Source organism: Anolis sagrei, chromosome 1 (assembly GCF_037176765.1).
Source record: "Anolis sagrei isolate rAnoSag1 chromosome 1, rAnoSag1.mat, whole genome shotgun sequence".
Taxonomy (NCBI): domain Eukaryota; kingdom Metazoa; phylum Chordata; class Lepidosauria; order Squamata; family Dactyloidae; genus Anolis; species Anolis sagrei.
This window is the reverse complement of record NC_090021.1, coordinates 223,619,467-223,629,324: the sequence shown is the minus strand read 5'-3', so window position 1 is coordinate 223,629,324 and position 9,858 is coordinate 223,619,467. Positions and strand designations below refer to the sequence as shown.

Genomic DNA, 9,858 nt, shown 5'->3' with positions numbered 1-9,858 from the left:
CTTGGCCATTGCCTTGCTCTGAAAGCTCTCAATGAGAAAAGACTCCAAGGCAAGTCCAAGGGGACCCAGCCCTTGTTTCTCCGGCAGCCTTTGCCCCACAAGGGCCTTGGTCTCGCCCAACTAGGCAACCACCACCAGAGGCTGGGAGCCCCAAGGAAGCCCGGCGGAGGCTCGTCCTCGCCAAGGGGTCTCCAGATCACGCAAGGTCCACCTTAAGGAGCCCGTCGGAGCAGGGGAGGGGGGCTTGGACCGGACCGGACCATTTTCTCGGAGGAGGCTGAGCCTCGCTTCTTTGGGGAAAAGAGAAAGAAGAGCTTCTCTGACTCCGTTTCCCTTCCTTATGAAACCCAAGGCAAAGACAGCAAGCGGCGGAGGGTGCCTCTCTTTCGGGTGGACGTTGAGGGGAAATGAAGCCCAGTGTTGGCCGGCTCTGTATAGGCAACCTCAGACACCAATGCCTCCTGCTTTGCGCGCTGGGCTGGAGGGGGGAAGGCTGCTGTGCCTTTAAGAAAGCAAAGCTGGACTCTGATTGGCCAGAAAAGGACGAGGGACGGGAGGAAGGCAGAGAGAGGGAGGGAGTGCCTGCCTGGCTGGCTGGCTGGCTGGCTGGCTGGCTGGCGGGGGCGCCTTTGACTTGCTTGCCTTCTTCTCCTTCTCCTTCTCTTTCTCCTTCTCCTTCTCCTAAGGAGGTGGATGGGCTTGGAAGAGCAAGGCGCTCCAGCCCCGGAGAGCTTGTCCAAGGAGGACAAAGCTCACTCTGAAGACTTGGGATCAAGGGTGAGTGGCTTTGGCTGCTGAGTGAGAGCTGGTTTTTAAACACACCTATAGAAAGATGTATGGAGAGGGGTGGTGGGGTTGGACTCCTGCACCCTTGTCTCTCAGTCTGGAATGCCATCTTTTGGGGTCACCTGTGGCTCTTTCCCTTTTGGGTGGCACTTTTGGGAGACTGTCACAAGGTTAGCAGTGGATCAGAGGCAAGAATTGGGGGGGGGGTGCAAAGGACACGTGCTTGGAGGGGCTCTTGTTTAGGAATCACTAAGTGTTTGGAATGTGGTGGAGGCTCCTTCTTTGGCGGCTTTGAAGCAGAGGGTGGGTGGCCATCTGTCGGTAGTGCTTTGAATGTGATTTTCCTGCTTCTTGGCAGGGGGTTGGACTGGATGGCCCACGAGATCTCTTCCAACTCTAGGATTCTATGAAACCCTCAAGTATGGGTGGTTGGTACTGTTAGTAGCCTAGACGTTTGACAAGCAGTAGTTGGTGGGAACACATGAGCCACCAGGCATCCCTGCAAAGCCCAAGGCTTGCCCTGCATCCGCTTGCCAAGAGGGTCCTCCAAACTTTCCACTGCTTCTGCAGCCACAGATGGCAGAGCTGCCACCCTTTGGGAGCCTCCTTCCCAAACTGCAGATTTCTTCCTCCTTGTCTGGTCAGCGTCACAGAGTTCATTTCCTTCCCAGAGTGAGAGAGAGAGAGAAAGAGAAAGAGAGAGAGACCGCAGTGTGTTACTTGAAGGAACTTTGCCAATGCAAGTTCACATTTGGGTAATGCCATTGATATTGGGAAATATATAATGTTTTACCCTTTGTAAGAGTGACTAGAGAGAAGTCTGTTGAGAAGCAAGAAAATCCCACTTTCTTTTTCCAGTGAACTTTTCTGTCACAGCCAGCATGCTCTGGAGTTCTGTCTTTTCTTTCTGCGTTTGCTCAAAACTGAGCGCAGCAGAGTTTAATGTGACTTCCCCAAAAATAAGCTTATTGTGGACTTGGTGGCTTGCTCTATCTATATATTTGAGCTTTCTGCTTCCATGACAGATATTGGCTTGCAAATTCCTTATAAAAGCATGCTTTTCAAAAAGGAACCCCTGATGGTGCAGCAGGTTAAACCACTGAGCTGCTGAACTTGCTGACTGAAAGGTCAGCAGTTCAAATCCAGGGAGTGGAGTGACGTCTGCAAATACCCCGGCTTGTACCAATCTAGCAGTTCGAAAACATGCAAATGTAAGTAGAAAAATAGGTACCGCTCTGGCAGGAAGGTAACTGTGCTCCGTGCAATCATGCCATCCACATGATCTTGGAGGTGTTTATGGACAACGTTAGTTCTTCAGCTTAGAAATGGAGACGAGCACCAACTAGACTTAATATCAGGGGAAAACTTTTACCTTTACCTTCCAAAAACACATACAGTTGCAGCATTCACACTTGCCTCAATGTGTTATTGAAGGCTTTCATGGCTGGAATCACTGGGTTGCTGTGAGTTTTCTGGGCTGTATGGCCATGTTCCAGAAGCATTCTCTCCCAATATTTTGCCCAAATTTATGGCAGGCATCCTCAGTTATGAGGTTTGTTGAAGACTAGACAAGTGGGGTTTATATACTTGTGGAATGTCCAGGATGAGAGAAAGAACTCTTTGCTTGAAGCAAGTGTGAATTCTGCAATTGATCACCTTAGCATTGAATGCCCTTGCAGCTTCAAAGACTGGTTGGTTGCTGTCTGGGAGATCCTTTGTTGGGAGGTGTTAGCTGGCCCAGATTGATTAGCATCTGGAATTTCCCTGTTTTGAGTGTTGTTCTTTATTTGCTGTCCTGATTTTAGAGGGTTTTTTTTAATCCTGGTAACCAGATTTTGTTCATTTTCATGGTTTCCTCCTTTCTGTTGAAATTGTCCACATGCTTCTTGTGGATTTCAATGGCTTCTCTGTGTAGTCTGACATGGTAGTTGTTAGAGTGGTCCAATATGTCTTTCTCTTTCTCTCTGTAGTTCTCTGTCTCTTTTCTGAGATTAAAAAACCTTTTACAAAGATTCTTCTTTTTACAAAACCTTTTACAATACTTCCCAAGAACTGTATGCTTCTCCTTTGCTTTTGAAAAGATCACTCTCTCCAAGGTAAATGTCTCAAGTTTAAAATTACTTGTCAGAGAGCTGAATAATCAAAAACTAGAAAGCTTCATATCTTAATGTTCATGAAAATTAGCTTTAACAGTGTGCATCTTTGCATACTCTATAGAAGGCATGGGCAAACTTTGGCCCTCGAGGTGTTTTGGACTTCAATTCCCACAATTCCTAACAGCCAGTAGGCTGTTAGGAATTGTGGGAGTTGAAGTCCAAAACACCTCGAGGGCCGAAGTTTGCCCATACCTGCTCTATAGCTAGTATAGAGTATGTGGTGAGCTGATTATAGTAAGCAAGTGCCCAGGCAAGTATGAAAGAACACCTATGACAAGTGTGTAAAGAGAATCCCAAACAGAGATGAATAGTTGAGTTGCTGAGAGCGTTCAAGTCTTCCAAAGGCAATTCACATTGTCTTAAGTAAGGCTGAACCAACATAGAATGACTGATGAATGGAGTTAAGGTTGTCCAGATTCCGGTATTTGGAGTGAAGCAATACTGGAATTGTAAACAGAAGGCAACTCTTCAGAGTTGCATGGGTTTAATAAATTAGCTCACTCTGTTTACTCTTCAGAAGGAAAACAGTGAGTTAGATCCATAGTTGATAATGCTTGAAAATAAAACAAGATTAGTCTTTCAATGCTTCTAATGAAGTAAATTGTGATGCTCAAAAGCTGACACCATGAGAAATCAGTTCGATTTTGTAAAGGGCCACATGACTCATGTTTGGTGCAAGTAACGGACTTACATGGCTATTGGTCTGAAAGTTCACAAAGAAACGAATCACCTTGGGCTGAACTTTTCATCTCCAAAAAAAGTAGCACGTGAGCTGGCTCTTTGACACACAGTCATGTGACTGCTTTGCCACACAGCCAGCTTGTGACACTGTGGGGCTGCTTTCTGTGACATTTTCCCGGCATAAATAGGACTTCCACACAGAAAACTGAGTACATCATGTTCTTTCTTTTTCATATGCTTTCGTCACTTGTAGTGGTGTGTGTCTGCCGAATGGAAGCTGTCATTGCTTTGTCACGACAATATTTCACCCACTTCATGGTAGCACACAGTACATTGTAGACAAAGCTGCAAAGTGCAAATGGTGAAGAAATCTTAACTGTTTGCTGATTTCTGTTCATTGCATTTGCAGGCTTTTCAGCCTGCAAATATTGAATGTGCTGTGTTGACATGATACTGAAACCCCCCTTTTGTAACCTCCTTTATTCATCCATGAATACTTCAATGCAGAATGTTCTTGAAGATAGACAAGAAGCGAAATATTTTGCGCAAGAGTCTGTGTTTTCCTTACTGCAGGCATAGTAACCTGAAACCATATACTTTGAGTATAAAGTGTGAAACTTCACACCCCTCTGCAGTGCATAGCATACATTGACCTATACTGAACATTTATGCTATTGATCTCTGTCAAGAATGGCCCCCAGAGGGCAGAGGACTAATAAATGAGCAAGGACAAAAATTGCCACCATCTGTGAGGAATAATGTTCAGTGTGATGGTGAACAAGGTCAGCATCCCAAGAATTGGAAAATAGATGGTCTTGCTGCTCCATGTGTGTCATCTTTTAGAGGGTCAATCACAATTTATGTCAGTCTCACCCAGGCCAAGCTGGCTAAGACAATATCACAGGGATGGAGTATGAATATTAGGGCCCTTCCACACAGCCATATAACCCAGAATATCAAGGCAGAAAATCCCACAATTTCTGCTTTGAACTGGGATATTTGAGCCCACACTGCCATATATTGCAGTTCCTGGAATTGAATTATTCCATCAGCGTTGCCTCTGAAAAATCCTGCAAATCTCTTGGGAAGACAGGCAGACAAATATCAGCATGCTGGAAGAAGCAAAGACCACCAGCACTGAAGCTATGCTCCTCCGCCATCAACTCCGCTGGACAGGCCACATTGTCTGAATGCCTGACCACTATCTCCCAAAGCAGTTGCTCTACTCCCAACTCAAGAATGGGAAGCATAATGTTGGTGGAAAGGAAAAGAGATTTAAAGATGGGCTTAAAGCCAACGTTAAAAACTGTGGCATAGACACCGAGAACTGGAAGACCTGGCCCTTCTAACTGGAGGTCAGCTGTGACCAGCAGTGCTGCAGAATTCAAAGAGGCAAAAATGGAAGGTGAAAGGGAGAAACATGCCTATAGGAAGGCGCACCAAGCCAACCCTGACCAGGACTGCCTTCCACCCAGAAACCGATGTCTTCATTGCAGGAGAACATGTGGATCAAGAATAGGGCTCCACAACCACCTATGGACCCACTGCCAAGACACCACATCTAGAAAACCATCATCCTTGGGCTACGAAGGATCGCCTAACATATTCCAGTTCAAAGCAGATAATATGAAAAAACAGCTGTGTGGAAGGGGCCTTAGAAACACCGATACCTTTGGTGGCGTTGCCAAAATATGTGAACACAGTTGTAGACTGTATCAACAAGAGCCCATTGTCCAGATGAATGAAAATAGTAGCACCACTGGCCTTATTTGGAAAACTGTGTGCAGTTCTGTACACCACAGTTCAAGAAAGACATTAAAAAGTTCAAATAAGATCAAATATCCGAGAACTGAGTCTTATGAGGAACAACTTAGGAAGCTGGGTATGTTTTGCTTGGGTAAGTGAAGACCGAGAGGTGACATGATAGCCATCATGAATGAATGGATTAAAATCACAAGAAAAGAAAGTCCACATTTGAATATTTTCACTGGACTGCCTAAGGTGGTAGTGGGCTTTCCATCTTTGGAGATCTTTAAGCAGAGATCAGATGGGTATCTTGCCAAAGTGCTTTAGTTGCGTATTCCTGTGCAACAGAGTTGGACTAGATGGCCCTTCCAACTCATAAGATTCTGTGATTTTACATCTCCTGTAAGAGTTTCTGTCATGACAGTAGTAGCCAAACAATTTATAGATGAATACAGAACTGAGGAGGCTGCTTTAGACAACTACAAATCACATATTTATATCTCAAGATAACTGGTTACTTGTGGGTTGCCTAGTTCTTTGTTTGGGTGCAAGGTGTTCTCCAGAAGGATGCTCCCATATCAGTTACACCAAGTGAGCCAAGAAAGTGGGAACTGGGATGTGCACACCTCTAGACAAAACCTTACACCCCCAAATCATATGCAGGCAATCCCCTGACTTATGAACATCCGACTTATACATGACTCACAGTTAAGAATGGGGGTGCAACAAGAGAAAGTGAGAGAAATCTACCCCTAGGAAGAGAAATCCACTCCTGAAAGAGTTGTCTTGGAGAATAGGTGTCTCAACTGAAGCTTTATCAATCCTTGTTTCCACAACAAGCCATTTTATTCAAAATCCAGTTGTCACAGGGACAGAACGTGTGGTGAAATTTTCTGAACAGGGGCACAGACAGCAAAACAAATACTACATGGGTGTTAATGCTTGCCTGTGGTATCCAAAGATGATTATATATATACATATATATATATATATATAGAGAGAGAGAGAGAGAGAGAGAGAGAGAGAGAGATACGGATACGGATATGGATATGGATATGGAGTTGCACTTAAAAATGCACCTGTTCTGGCTTACAAACAAATTTAACAAACATAGAGAACCTATCTTGTTCATAACTTTGGGGCTGCCTGTATAGAGGAAGAGTGGTTTCTCTGTGATACCACAATGTTGCATCCAGCTTGCTGCTTCATTGGAAGAAAGGTGGCATCTCCCTACCAGCCATATGCAATGTATTTAGAAATGAATATGGAATAACTTGAAGTGCTCTGTATTTTCACAGTGAGGTTTGAGCCACCTCCAATTGTACATTCAAACCTCTAAGGGAAGAGTATTCCACAGACTGGCATATTATTAATACTGTCCCTATTCAAGACTTCCTTATCACAGTGCAAAATGTAACAGGTGGTTAATCTTCCAAGCAAATGAAGTCTTCATAAGAACTCACACCTCTTATTCCCCAAAGCCCTGGTAATAATGAAGTTATTGTAGTTACAGTTCACAATAGCCAACCATCAACAGTCAGAGCTGAAGTGTGCAATTTGGCTTCAACAAATTTCCCAGGGTCAGCTTGGACCATTCACTAGGTCCCCATAGAAACAATGGGGTGATAGCATAGGATAACCTTCTTGTGTATTATCCCTATATACATATGTTTGTGAGCCACATATGTCACCCTCCTTTTTCTCTTTTTATTTTCCTTTTTTTATTAGCTCATAGCTGAATAGGTTATTTGAAATACAGGTTGTTTATTTCATTTTAACCCAATCTTATTCCAGTGAAATGCTTAGTTTCCATGCATCCTCTTTAGCCTCGTAACAACTATGTTAGTTTGATAAAGAGTGTGCATTTCATTTTTTTTTTATTTTTCTTACAGGCATAGTTTATGACTTCCCAATTCTGGTCTGGTATATTTGTCTGTATCTATATGTATTTAAGTTTTGGTTGGTTTGGTCAACCTGTTTTCATATGTGTGTGTATTTGTATATAGTGAATAGCATACACAAAACAAACATACTAACAAATAAAACTACACAAAACTATAACAAAAAATGGGGGGAAACTAATCCACTCTTGCCCACCATCACCACCCTGACTCACAGAAGAAGAAAAAAACAGGTCAAAAGTTGGCTTCTCACACAGAAGTCACGAAAGTAAATTTATCATGAACTTCTCATTACTATTAGTACTTAACAAACTTTAAACTTCTGCCCTCCTAATAATCAAACAGTAAAACTCAATTTTAAAAACCCATAGATTTTGGTTGTAAACAATGTTAGATGTCTTATTCAGTAAGCAGATAGTTCTTACATGTTTGTCCGTCTAGTTTAGTGGACCCTAATAATGAAACTTTTCAGATTTCAACTCCTTGGCAACCGAGGTCAAAAGAACAGGAGGTTGTGTTGCCTGTCCCAACTCTCTCATCCGGATGCTTTCAATATGTCATTGACTACAGTTGCCATCATCCCCGCAACTGGCTTGAAAGGGACCAAATTGAGATGGGCATTTTTGTTCCACTTTACAACAGATTAAGATTTTTAAAAGTGAGAAGTCAACCTTTCCTTTGCAGCAATTGCTTATAAATTGTATAATGTCTTCCCAGAAGTAAGGGAGAGCTTATTATAAATATTTATATCTCACCTTTCCATGAATCATATCCAAGGCGGCTAACAGCCATATTAGTTTTCTGGAAGTGTAAAGTCCACCTCATCCGCTTGAGTTCGGATTAAGAAATTGGTTCTTCATGCCAGTTTTTTTTTCATTATGAAGGAGTGGGATGCCTTAACTGTGTTTTATCTTCAATTTTAATGATTACACTATGTAACACATTTTTTGTTTCTGAGTTATAAATGTCATTTCCTAATTGGTGCTATCATAAAAACATGGAAAACGTTTATTAAACCACAAAAAGTTTGTTTTTGTGGGACACCCTGCAGCACATTTTGCTATTGTTTTTCAATATCTCATTAGAGTTTCAACAAATACAACATAGTTTGTGACAGACACAAAAATGAAGTTTCTAAAGTATAACTATTACTTTCAAAGTAAGTACCACACGATTAAATAGGAATAACACTTTCAGAACAGGAACTGTTTATTTTTCAAATGTTGCATTCCTTTTTTGTTACTATATACTCTTTTCTACCTCTTTCTTGGTAAATTTAAGGTTTTAATTTAGGTTTAAGGAGACAGTCAGTGTCAGACATAAAGTCTGTGTTACTAGATGTAAACAAACAACATGTAAGGTCTTGATTCTGAAAGCAAATCTTCCCAAAGCATTAACTTCAAACCAATAGGAAAAATGCAATGAGTATAAAGATCAATGTGGATTTAAGATAGATGCAATTAAGGAAAATCAGGAAAGGAGTAATCATTATCATGGGAAGTGGATACTGCTGCTTGGTTAGCCATCCTTGCTCTTGCTCCTTCTTTGTGAATAAGAATAATTTAACCATAATGAGGATCACAAGGCATAAATCAGTGGTTCTCAACCTGTGGGTCCCCAGATGTTTTGGCCTTCAACTCCCAGAAATCCTAAGCTGCTAAACTGGCTGGGATTTCTGGGAGTTGTGGGCCAAAACACCTGGAGACCCACTGGTTGAGAACCACTGGCATAAATACCTCTGGCTACATACTAGGGGTTAAGTCAGGGTAGGGAATTTTGGTCCTACAGATTTTACTGAGCTGCAACTCCCAGCAGCCATCACCACTGGTTGTGGGGAAAAGGGACAACAAATCTAGAGGGCCACACAAATTATCTACCCATGGGCTAAGCAGTACTTGCCTAACACTAGCTTTTCTTTGAGGCTGATGACCCTTTCACACAATAAAATCCTAATATAATTCTACTGTAGTTGCCATGACAGTATCTTATTAAATCATGGGGTTTGTAGCCTGATGAGGTGGTAGTGGCTAGAGTTTGACAAGGGATACTGTGGGATGATTTTGCCAGTTATTTCCTCTGAAATACAACCTAATATATCTGGTATTTCAGCAGTCTCCATCCTAGTACTATCCAGAGCTGTGTCTGGAACATTCCCATGTTTGGAGGCCACCATATTCTTAAGTCCACCAAAAAGCAGCTTTAATGCCTGAATTAAAGTTACAGACTAACATCAGGCGTTTAGGGAATGATGAGAAGCAGACTTCTGGGGATGATGTGAGTGGAAGTTTGTGGGGCGGTGTAGTTTTAAATTTTCGTTTATTGTTTTTATGCTTCATGACATATAAGATGGGTTTTTTTAATTTTGTTTTTTTTATCCATTTTCCCTGTTTCTAATTTTTATTGTGCCATTCTACTGTTTGCCACCTTAAATCCCTACATTGGAAAAAAGGTGGGAGAGAAATAAAGAAATAAATCATATAGTTTGTCTCAGAGTGGCCACAATGCAGCAGGATGTGTGTTTTGTAACAACATCTCTTGCATCTAAGGAAATAGGCTTACCTTTCTGCTGCTGCAGAACATCACACAAT

General features: G+C 42.2%; 1 protein-coding gene across 1 annotated transcript in view; it reads left to right on the top strand.

The window, feature by feature from the left end:
• Positions 1-592: 592 nt before the first annotated feature.
• MRAS (muscle RAS oncogene homolog) overlaps positions 593-9,858 on the top strand; it is a 68,691-nt gene continuing 59,425 nt past the window's right edge. The window contains exon 1 of the mRNA XM_060774182.2: positions 593-777. The gene's annotated coding sequence lies outside the window, so the exon portion shown is untranslated. The remainder of the gene's footprint in view (positions 778-9,858) is intronic.